Source organism: Bos indicus, chromosome 1 (assembly GCF_029378745.1).
Source record: "Bos indicus isolate NIAB-ARS_2022 breed Sahiwal x Tharparkar chromosome 1, NIAB-ARS_B.indTharparkar_mat_pri_1.0, whole genome shotgun sequence".
NCBI lineage: Eukaryota > Metazoa > Chordata > Mammalia > Artiodactyla > Bovidae > Bos > Bos indicus.
Genome location: NC_091760.1, coordinates 3,520,197 through 3,532,518, shown reverse-complemented (window position 1 = coordinate 3,532,518; position 12,322 = coordinate 3,520,197). Strand labels below are relative to the sequence as shown.

Below are 12,322 nucleotides of genomic sequence, written 5' to 3'. Positions count from 1 at the left end.
GGAGATAATAATTGGAAAGGAGAGCCAGCAATAATGTTCTAGTTCTCAACCTGGTAGTGGCAACATTAATATGTTCACTCTGTAATAAGTCATCAAGTTGAACATTTATGGTTTATGTACTTTTCCACATGTGTGAACAAGTTTATTTTTAAAAATAAAATCTTGAGCAGAAGCAACAGCATATGTGAAGACCCTGAGACCAGAAAGAATTTGAGACATTCATAACTTAAAAAAGGGCCAATGTGGCTGGAACACAGAAACCAAGAGACAGTACAGTGTAAGAGTGAGGAGGGGGGCAGGGCTCCACTTCACTGCAGGCCATTTTAAAGACTCTGCATTTTAAGTTCAGTGGCCAACCACTGAAGGGTATTGAGCAGGCGAATAAGATCTCAATTGTGTATTTAGGACTTTCCTGGTGGTCCAGTGGCTAAGAATCCACCTGCCAATGCAGGGGTCAAAAGTTCCCTGTGCTAGGAAGATTCCAAGTGCCACAGGACAGCTAAACCCATGCACCATGCCCACTGGGCCTGCACGCCTAGAGCCCATGCCCCGCAACAAAATAGGCCCTGCTCGCTATAACTAGAGGAAACCCAGGCGCAGCAACAAAGACACAGCGCAGTCAAAATAAACAAACTTTTAAAACATTAAAAAAGTAAACTGCATATTTAAAAACACTGCAGAGTTGGGTGGGGAGAGTGGAAGCAGGGAGACCAGTTGAGGCAATTACAATGGTCCATGAAAAAGAATGCAGTGGCATTACTGATGCAAAACCAGCTGAAATGGTAAACTGCATGGATTCTCAATGAAATTAGGAGGTTGAGTTGACTGGATTTGGTAATGGAGTGAATGTGTAAAACCAGAGTGAAGGAGGGGTAGAGGGTGATTCTTAAGTTCTGGTTTAAACAGCCAGGGGGATGGAGGGCAACTCCCCGAGTAAAGAAGACTGAAGGAAGAGCAGGTTTGAAGGAACACAGTGGTCAAGGTGGCCATCAACCCTTCCTTACTATGTAGCATCCTGCTGGTAGCGGCTTTATGGGAACTCAGACAACTACACAAAGTTGTCTCCTGTTGCCAATCATCTGTCCAACCCAAGCAGTCCTGCTGGCCCTACACACACAGCACGTGGTTCAGGAATGGACACAAAAATTAAACAAGGGGAAAGTGCATTTTTCATGTTTCAGGTTCTAATCCATTTTCTCAGTCTAAAAAAGTTGGATCTCAACTGTGCCGTCCACAATCAGTAATTATTTTACCCAGCTCTGTGTCAGTCCCACACAGTGTTGTAACATCTACACATCTGGTAACTACATTTCTACCCCATTCTCCAACGTCACTTCCCTAGCGCTGACCAAGACAGACCACTAACGAGCACTAATGTACCAGCAGCTAGGAATTTACTTAATAGTATGATTCATCCTGCCTATGCTTAGAATATGAACCACAGGATATTAAAAGACTTTGTTTATCTACATTTCAGTAAGGTAGTCAACAGACTACAGTAATCCTATGGTCTGTTGCTGTTGTTTAGTTGCTAAGTTGTGTCCACAACCCTTTGGTGACCCCATGGACTGTAGCCCACCAGGCTTCTCTGTCCACAGGATTTTGCAGGCAAGAATACTGGAATGGGTTGCCATTTCCTTCTCAGGGGATCTTCCAGACCTAGGGATCGAACCCACGTCTGCTGCTTGGCAGGCGGATTCTTTACCACTGAGCCACCTGGGAACCCCATCCTATGGTCTTCAGCGCAGTTCAGTGGCTCAGTCGCGTCCGGCTCTGTGCAACCCCATGGCCTGCAGGGCGCCAGGCTGCTCTTGTTACGGTGCATGGGCTGGGCTCTAGAGTGGCTGGCTCTCCAGTCTCGGTGCACAGGCTTACTTGCCCTACTGCATGTGGGATTTTAGTTCCCTGACCAGGAATCAAACCCTCATCCCCTGCATTGGTAGACAAATTCTTAACCACTGGACTACCAGGGAAGTCCCTCTTTTTACTTTTAACTGACTTAAGTTATCTCAGAATCATCTAGGAGTGTAAAGGGCACATACAGTCTTTCAACCTGAAATGTGGGAGTAATTAAATAGTGTCCAGTTGACGAGGGAGAGTTAATGCATCTCTCCAAATGCACTCACAGTAATTCTATTAGTTCAGTGGCTACGAAATGTATGCCAACATGAATGCTCTGCTCATACTGTAGAACATTACAGAGGGATAACAATGGCTTACATTATAGGCAAACAGGCAAAACCTATTTTAGTGGAAAAAGATAAAACACAAATTCTTATTAACAACTATTAAAAATCTCAAGCAACTGTGTCACCATCAAAACATAAGACACAATTTTTTACAGATAAACCTCCTTCTGGCACTCTACTTACAAAGCTAACCCCAACTGCATAAGTCCATTCCACTCTTTCTGCATCTTTCAAGTTTAGAGTTTAAACATAACTAAGTAACAAAATGGGCTTCCCTGGAGGCTCAGGTGGCAAATAATCTGCCTGCAATTCAGGAGACCTGGGTTTGATCCCTGGGTCGGGAAGATTCCCACGTTGAAGGAAATGGCAACCCACTCCAGTATTCTTGCCTGGAAAATTCCAGACAGAGGAGCCTGGAGGGCTACAGTACATGGGGTCACAAAGAATCGGACACAACTAAGCAAATAACACACACACACATATACACAATTAACAAAACTGACTCAGTCTTTATAAACTCAGAATTTCTGAAAATACTGGCACTAGATATAAAGAAAAGCAATACTAATCTAAATCGCTATTCATATAATTAGCTCATTTTGTTTTGGCTTTTGAACATCTAAAAAGTCTTTACATCACCTTTCTTTGTGATGGAGTACAGAATTCTAGATGGACAGGTTTTGGGTTTTGTTTTGGTTTTTTTTTTCATTATTCTTCTGTTTTTTTTCCATTTCAGCTCATTAAAGACCTAGCTCTTTCTCCTCTGGGTTGGACTGTTTCTTTTTTCTTTTTTTGAGTCATGCTGCACAGCATGTGGGATCTTAGCCGCTCATCCAGGGATCTAATCCACATTCCCGGCACTGGAAGTGTGGCGTCTTAACCACTGGACCACCAGGGAAGTCCCAGGTTAAATTGCTTCTAAAGAAATGTCTATCATGATTCGTGTCTTCATTCCTCTACACATATGTCTTTTTTCTTTCTTGGATTATTTTTAGAATTTTTCTGTCACTGGTTTTAAGCAATTTGACCATGTGTAGTTCTTTCTCTTCATGTTTCTTCTGCTTATGGTTCATTTAGCTTCTAGGATCTGTGGATTTATAGTTTTCATCAACTTTGGAAAATTATCAGCCACAATTTCTTCAAATATTTCCCGGCTCCACCCCTCCCTTTTAGGATTCCAACTATATATACATGTGTGTGTGCTCAGTCACTTCATTCATATCCAATTCTTTGCGACCCCATGGACTGTAGCCTGCCATGCTCCTCTGTCCATGTGATTCTCCAGGCAAGAATACTGGAGTGGATTGCCAATCCCTCCTCCAGGGGATGTTCCCAACCCAGGGATCAAACCTGTACCTCTTGTGTCTCCTGCATTGGCAGGCAGGTTCTTAACCAGCTGAGCCATCAGGGAAGCCCATGTGTATATATCCGGCCACTTGAGATTTTCCCACAGCCCTCTGATGTTCTGTTTATCTATTTAAGTCTTTTTCCCCATGTTTCATTTGAGTTGTCTATTATTGCATCTTCAAATTTGTCATTCATTTATTCTGCAGTCTAATCTATTAATCCCTATCAGTGTATTTTTTTCATTTCAGACATTGCTGTTTTCATTTCTAGAAGTCTGATTTGGGTCTTTCACATTTTGTATACCTCTCCTTAACATGCTCATTCTTTCTTGTGTTCCTGAACATACGGAGTATATTTATAATAGCTGTTTTAATGTTCTTATTAATTTGAGCATCTGTTTCTACAGATTGACTTTTCTCGTTATGTGGCATATTTTCTTGCTTCTTTGCATGCATGGTAATTTTTAATTGAATGCCAGACACTGTGAAATTTACAGGGTTGAATGCTGGATATATGTATATACACTTTGTGTTCCTGTGAACAGTGCTAAACTGTGTTCTGTGATACAGTTGAGCTATTTGGAAACTATTTGCAAACAGTTTGATCCCTTTGGGTGTTGCTTTGAAGCCTGTTGGGCAGGACCAGAGCAGCATGTGGTTGAGAGCAACTTGGGCCCACTAATGAACCAATATATACCCCTCTCGGGGTGCTCAAACCAAACAGCTTTCTCAATTCTGGCTGTTTGGACCATGACCTATTCCCAGACCTGGGTGAGCACCAGGAATTTTTCTGCTGGCTCCTTTTGGGTGCTTCTTTCCCAGTCTTGGTAGCTTCCTCTCACACTGGTACCAAACAGAACTCAGCTGAGGGACCACGTGGAACCCACCATGCATCTCAGGAGCTCTGTGCAGATATCCTTATGCTGGTACTCAGTCCTGAGAACTCTAGATGCCCCAGTTTCCCCAAAGTCCCTACTCTGTCTCAATTCGGGGAGACTGCCAGGCTTTGTCTGGGTTCCTCCTGATGCTATTGTAGCCTGGAAACTCTCAAGGCAGCAACCCACAAACAAGAATCACCTCATTTGTTTCCCTTCTCTCAGGGATCAGTGTCTTGTGCTGCCTATGGTTCAAGAGCTGACAACTGTTTCACATTTTTTGTTTGTTTTGTTGTTATTATATAAAGTGGGAGGACAAATCTAGATCCTGTTATACCATTAAGCTATATTTTAAGGACAATTTAGAAAATCTGAGACATAGGATTTCTCTGGTAGTCCAGCGGCTAAAACTGAACTCCCAATGCAGGGGACCCAGGTTCAATCCCTGGTCGGGAAACTAGATTCCACATGCTATAACTAAGAACTGGTGCAGTCAAATAAATAAATAAATAAATATTCTTTTAAAAGGTCACATAATTAGGCTTTACTATTCAGTGAGACAGAAATTTTGCCTTCACCCTTAATTTTCTTATAGCAAACTTAAGTGGCAAAAAATGAAAGCACTTAGGACCTACTATTGTTGTTTAGTTGCTCAGTGGTATCTGACTCTTTGCAAACCCATGTACTATAGCCCTCCAGGCCCCTAAGCCCATGGGATTTCCCATGCAAGAATACTGGAGTGGGCTGCCATTTCCTTCTCCAAGAGATTTTCCTGACCCAGCAATCAAGCATGAGTTTCCAGTACTGGGAGGCGGGTTCTTTACCACTGAGCCACCTGGGAAGCCCAGGAACTACTATGAGCCCTATGTTATAACAACAGGATAACCTAGGCTTCATCAGTATGTGGACCAAGAACTTCCAGATGTGCAAGTTGGATTTAGAAAAGGCAGAGGAACCAGAGTTCAAACTGCCAACATCCACTAGACCATAGGAAAGGTAAGAGAATTCCAGAAAAACATCTACTTCTGCTTTATTGACTGCTAAAGTCTTTGCCTGTGTGGATCACAACAAACTGTGGAAAATTCTTAAAGAGAATGGAAAACCAGACCACCTCATCTGCCTCCTGAGAAATCTGTATAGAGGTCAAGAAGTAACAGTTAGAACTGGATATGGAACAACGGACTGGTTCCAACTTGGAAAAGGAGTATATCAGGGTTGTATATAGTCACCCTGCTTATTTAACTTATATGCAGAATACATCATGTGAAATGCTGCACTGAATGAAGTACAGCTGGAATCCAGATTGCAGGGAGAAATATCAATAATCTCAGATAGGCAGATGATACCACCCTTATGGCAGAAAGCAAAGAGGAACTAAAGGGCTTCTTGATGAAGGTAAAAAGATAGTGAAAAAGCTGGCTTAAAACTCAACATTTACAAAATTAAGATCATGGCATCTGGTCCCATCACTTCATGGCAAATAGATGGGGAAACAATGGAAATAGTGACAGACTTTATTTTCTTGGGTTCCAAAATCACTGCTGATGGTGACTGCAGCCGTGAAATTAAGATGCTTGCTCCCTGGAAGAAAAGCTATGACAAACCTAGACAGCACTTTAAAAAGCAGAGACATTACTTTGCCAACAAAGGTCCATCTAGTCAAAGCTATGGTTTTTCCAGTAGTCATGTATGGATGTGAGAGTTGGACTATAAAGAAAGCTGAGCACCAAAGAACTGATGCTTTAAAAAAAAAAAAAAGAAAGAACTGATGCTTTTGAACTGTGGTATTGGAGAAGACTCTTGAGAGTCCCTTGGACGGCAAGGAGACCAAAGCAGTCGCTAGTAAAGGAAATCAGTCTTGAATGTTCATTGAAAGGACTGATGCTGAAGCTACAGCTCCAATACTTTGGCCATCTGATGAGAAGAAATGAATCATTGGAAAAGTCCCTGACGATGGGAAAGACTGAAGGCAGGAAGAGAAGGGGACAACAGAGGACAAAACAGTTGGATGGCATCACTGACTTGATGAACACGAGTTTGAGCAAACTCCGGGAGTTAGTGAAGGACAGGGAGGCCTGGTGTGCTGCAGTCCATGGGGTCGCAAAGAGTCAGACACGACTGAGCCACTGAACAACCCTGCTGCCCAGGATGGAGGAGGAAGGGTAATTTTCTTTTTTTAAGCATTGATATTTAAAAGTTGCTATTTACTTTCTTTTTTATTAAATATGAACATTCCAAAAATTATTTACAGAAAAAAAGTGAAATTTTGCAACCCTAACATAAAGTCGTATCTAACAAGTCTAAAATTCATTTTTCTGTGCAGCAAAAGTCAACTATAAAAAAGTCACTTCTTTCAGCTTGAAATTTTTTCTTAAAAAAAGATAAAGCACTGTAACTTATCTAAAGGGCAATCATGGTGACTGGTAGCATGTGGCAATTAAAAAAAAAGAAAAAACTACGGATACTGCTTTTTATCACCACCTACCACAGTTGTCATCCAAAATTCTAAAAGCTGACATTTAACTTGGCCTGGCAAAGAAACCTGGTTTTTTAATGACCTAATGCTAAATCAAACCATGTTTTTTCCCTTATATAGTAATAATTTGTAGGCAAAACACAGCAGGTTTAACACTTCCCTCGTTAGAAAATGCTGCCCATTTCACTCAACTTTAAAATTCTATAGGCATTCTTGTCTTTTTGCTATTCATTCCTCAACCCCCCAAACAATAACCACCACCCTAACAGCAGCCCAAATAATAATTACGGTGAAAAAGCAAATGCTAAGACTATGTCATTGGAGTAGTTATTTAATCTCTCCAAGCCTCAGTTTCCACTTTTTCGAAATGGGGATAAAAGTACAACCCACAGAATTTAATGAAATAAAGCAAGTCTAGTGCCACAGTCTAAACTCTATGCTGAGAAGGTCCAGGACACTTCAGCAAACTCCCAGGAGAGATGAAGGATATTTTAAATGGAAGGAAACACGGAAATACTCACTACATGCTAAGAACTGCCCAAACTATTACACTAGGGTGGTTTAGAGTTTTTAACATTTGATTGCAGTACATTCCTTTATGACATCATATCTTTGGGCAGCTGAGTTTTCAGTGGTTTCTCTGACTAAAAAACAAAACAAAACAAAACACTTCCACTCCAAAGTCAATGCGGAACAGGCAATGAGGGTGGTGCTGTTCAGTTCAATCTGGTGCCAAGGTTTGAAAAGCTGTTCAGTGCTTAGCAGGCACCCCAAACTTTGAGTAAATAATTGTGGTTATTTACGAACAAAGTAAATTATTTTCAATTTCTTGGCATCATTTTTTCCAAACAGCTACTAAAGTTGTTGGGATGTAAATGTTTATTATTTGGACCTAACTACTTAATGAACATAACAGTGACTTAAGGGTGCTGTTAAAAACTTAATGAGACCCCAAGATGCCATGAGACAAGAGAGTTTAGGCACCTCTAGCTTAATGTTGGACTAGCAGAGTAACTTTCAGTAAATGGCAATTATGACTCCTTCACAGTATGCAGTTTCACTTCACGTTCTGTGACAGAGATCTGGAGAATACTGTCCTAAAGTTTTATGGCTCATGTTTCCATGATAAGACAAAAGAGAGGGAAAAAAAATGAGGTAGACAAAAAACTTAGACTAACAGCCTGGGGTAAAACTATGTCCAGAGTTAAGGCCTGAAAATAATCTTGCCACTAGGCAGATAAAAGCAATTAATCCTTCCTACCACATCAGCATGTGATACCAAAGAACAGAAGCTCTCCTTTTAAGAGTCAGGAATTTATATCAACAATTTACATCCCCATCTTTTAAACAGGTGATTCATAAATTCTATTTTGAGCATCATCCTCCATTTCCTCTGGGCTGACCTTCTCTTTACTCCATCTTCTATTTAGGATACAATTATAAAGCAAATTATTTCCCTTTACAGAAACATGAGATGGGCTGAAAAACAACAAGATAGCCTGTGCATTTTATGCATCTGTCTGTCTGACTGGCTACTTGTCCTTCCCTCGTGATGGTCTTTTCATGTGTCTAACCGTATAAAGAGGAGAAAAACTGAACTCCACACAAAACTGACAGATGTCTTCTTTTATCTCTTACTACATTACATTAGTTCCAAGAAGAAATATGTAGTGTTATAACTTGTTGACCATCACACTTGCTGCTTATGCTGTTTCAGCACAGTATACTAGTCACAGCTGATACCCTGGGTCACTGCTCCACAGACACCAAATTTTCAGTTCAACTGAATATTTTTCTGAACTGGTAATTTTAAAAAACGACTAACACTAAAAATGAGCATGCTACTAAAAAGCATATTAACTATTATCTAAGAATGTTTCAGAAGGTTGTTAAATACATGCAATGAAAGAAATAACAAAATGTTTTTCTACCTAAATAGAAAAGTAATTTTAAAACAAACTGTTAATCGTACTTATGAAGTTATAAACAACATTCATCACAGATTTTAACTGGCATTTCAGAAAAACCTTAATGATGTGGTTAATAGTTAATGCTAATAGTTAAAACTTCCAACAGAATTTTTCAGTAACAAATCCAAACAACATGTTAATATATGTGTTTTAAATCAGCAATTTGGTCAACCAGCAGTTCTTTAAAAGATACAGAATCAATTTTATACGAAAAGGTACAACACTTTCAACACAGAATACTATAATATAGTTTAGGTAAGTCTTCCCCCATGCCACTTATTTAATAATCATTTATTCTGCAATACAGGTAAGATACTGAACTAAACACTAGGGATACAAACATTACAATGAGATCTGGGCCTTTCCCTCAAGGAGTGCAGCACTGAGACACAGAAACTTCAAGTTTCCCGTTCTGTGATGTTCCCGTAGACTGAAAGTGCTACGGGAACATCGGCACTTGGTTCAGGCTGAGTTCTAAGAAAATTCATTACTGACGCCATGTACGTGTGTGTGCTCAGTTGTGTCCAACTCTTTGCGACCCCATGGACTGTAGCCCACCATGGGATTTTCCAGGCAAGAGTACTGGAGTGGGGTGCCATTCTGACCCCACAGTAGACAACGACAGCGTTAAAATTCTGGAAACATGGTCATTTTTGGATAAAATCTGCAAGCCAGAAAAGTTATGCCATAATCTATCATAAGAAAGCCTACATAAACCATGCTCAGAAACAGTCATCGCAATCTAATTATATCAGAACCTCTGGCTGGAGCCCAGGCATCACTATTTGTAAATTGTAATGTGCATCCAGAGCTGAAAGACACTGGTTCACTGACTGATTAAGTTGTAGTATCAGGACTGATTTAACATTTTTATCAACATGAAGACAGGACTGGACTGATTAGTGGATACCCAAGCCCTAAGAGGATCCAGGAACTGATTTTCACTCGCACCCTATTTTTTAACGTATGCCAGTAATTGGAAAGACGACATTTCATGGTGGGTATCTCATGGCACTTCTGGCCTATGCCAAGAAAAGTAAGTGACTAATCTTTAACGATATGTATGGCCTAAGATGTCTAACTGTTTAAACTTTAGAGCTGGACAACTGGAGCCAATAGAAGTCATAAACTTTGGGTACCAGAAGGCTGAGTCCTGCTAGGATCACTTCCACCACTGTATACAAGCATACAGAGAGCAATGAAGGCAGCACAAAAAAAGCATTCACCTTGTGATAAAGACTAAAGTTCACAAGATTCAGGGAAGGAAGAGACAAGAATAAGAAGGAGGGGGTGGGTGGGGCAGATTCTTCTGGAAGGAAGAAGACTCCTGAAGCTGGAACTGACTGGCTTTGACTGGAAAGATAGAAAAAAGCATTCCATCATTCCAGGAAGAAAGGATGATGAGGGCTGGAAAAAGAACAATACTTTGGGAGGGTGCTAAGGTAACACCAGTCTCCCTTAAAGGAGGTCAACAGTGAATTATGGGGTGGGGCCAAATGATGGAAGGCCTCAATTGACAGGCTGAGGAGTTTGAACTTACTCTTACTGAAAAATGGGGTAACATTTTCGTTAAATATCAAAAATGATTTTAGAAGATTCTTCTGGTAGATTAACATGCAAGATGCACTGAAATTCAAAGGGCTAAGAAAGATGAAGATAAATAGAACAAGTCAGTATTTTCCCAGCACAATTCCCTGGGTACATTTTTTTTTTTGTATTCAAAAAAAAGTGAAGGTTTTAAAAATGAACATTCTACAGCACAGTACACATCTTGGTAGCATTCAGACTAGAATGTCAATTTTACAAGTCAAATGATTTATAAAAAGGTCTGTTAGCTCTTAAATATTAATATTTTAAATATTAAATTTTACAATAGAAAAGCTAATGACATACTCAGAAAATTAAATATCCATTTATGTGAGCTCTATAGAGAGAGGCAACATTCGAAGTTTTCTTCTCCTGAAAACCATTACTTATATATACAGTCTAAAGCTAATGAAAATAAAGAGAGTTAATAAGTAGTAAAGACAATGTTTTTAATATTCTTTTTCTTAATATGAACGCTAACTTAAAAAATGGGCTTCCTGGATGACGCAGTGGTAAAGAATAAGCCTGCCAATGCAGGAGACACAAGACATGCAGGTTTAATTCCTGGGTGGGGAAGATCCCCTGGAGTAGGAAATGGCAACCCACTCTAGTATTTTTGCCTGGAGAATTACAAGGACAGAAGAGCCTGGGGTGCTCTAGTCCAAGGGGTCACAAAAGAGTCATTCACAACTGAGCACACTGCCAGCAATGCCAAAATGGATAGCTGGGGAGTTAACTTTTTTTTTTAAACCATTATTTGGCATAAAAGAGGACTGCTGGAGGTTTGGAATTAAGATTATCCTTAGGCTTCCTGACCTATAGGTAATAAATACTTTGCAGCCAGAAATTCGACTTCCTAGTATTACTAACAATCACCGTTAAAGAAACATTTAGAATTTAGACAAATTAGGAAACCACCAAAACACAAGCAGCTGAAAAGTGTTTCATATGCTAAGACAAACCTTTTCCCCATAGACAGTCTTTGATCTAGATAGAATTCATCAGTATGAGACTTGTAGTACAAAGAAACATACTTTGCAAATTAACACTGTAGCAAGCAACAGTTTGGTTGATTTAAGTATAAATAACAATGTAAACGAACTAAGTCCTGACTGATTGTAACACATGCTACTAATTGTTTCTTAGAAAACATATAACCTCTTCCTGTTCACTAAAACCATGTTACTGTATTTACCAAAAAATACGTATTTCTTATACTTTGTTCTTTGCTTAAGATTTTCCATTATGTCACTATGTCCACAATCAGGGTAAAATTTTATTATTTTTGAGTATTAAGATCAGGTTTAACTGATCATAATATTCTGCATGTTAATATTCTGTATATAAATATTACAGTCTTCAGCCTTTCCCTACCAAATCTGGAGAAACTTTAATGCTCATGGGTTTATAGTTGTAAGTATGCCTTTCAAATGTTATTTTTAACTTTTAAAAATATGACCAATATCCAAATTGATCCTACATAGCAAAAACATAATATAGAACAAGTAGTTATCACAAGAAAGCCTCTAACAATAATCACATTTGAAATAATCCCAAACTGAAGTTACCTGTCAAAATCTTATACTAAAAAATGTAATATTCAAATTAATATTTATATTTTTAATCTCATCCATCTGCCCACAAAATAACCCAAACCTTACTAATCTATTATTTTTCCTGTGCTGCAGTAGTCCTTTTCTTTAAAATAAACTATCAAAATAATTTCTTAACCAATATGAAATCAAGCACCTACCTTACATGAAATTTTAAAGGTTGTTTAAAATTTTCTTAATGAAAATATAAGAGCCTCATCATAATATATTCCAAAAATATTAAACAAATATCAGGTATAAGAAATTCTGTTCATTCTGCAAAAATG

General features: G+C 39.2%; 1 protein-coding gene across 12 annotated transcripts in view; it reads right to left on the bottom strand.

Moving 5' to 3' along the window:
• SYNJ1 (synaptojanin 1) overlaps nucleotides 1-12,322 on the bottom strand; it is a 90,971-nt gene that overhangs the window by 76,965 nt on the left and 1,684 nt on the right. The window lies entirely within an intron of this gene.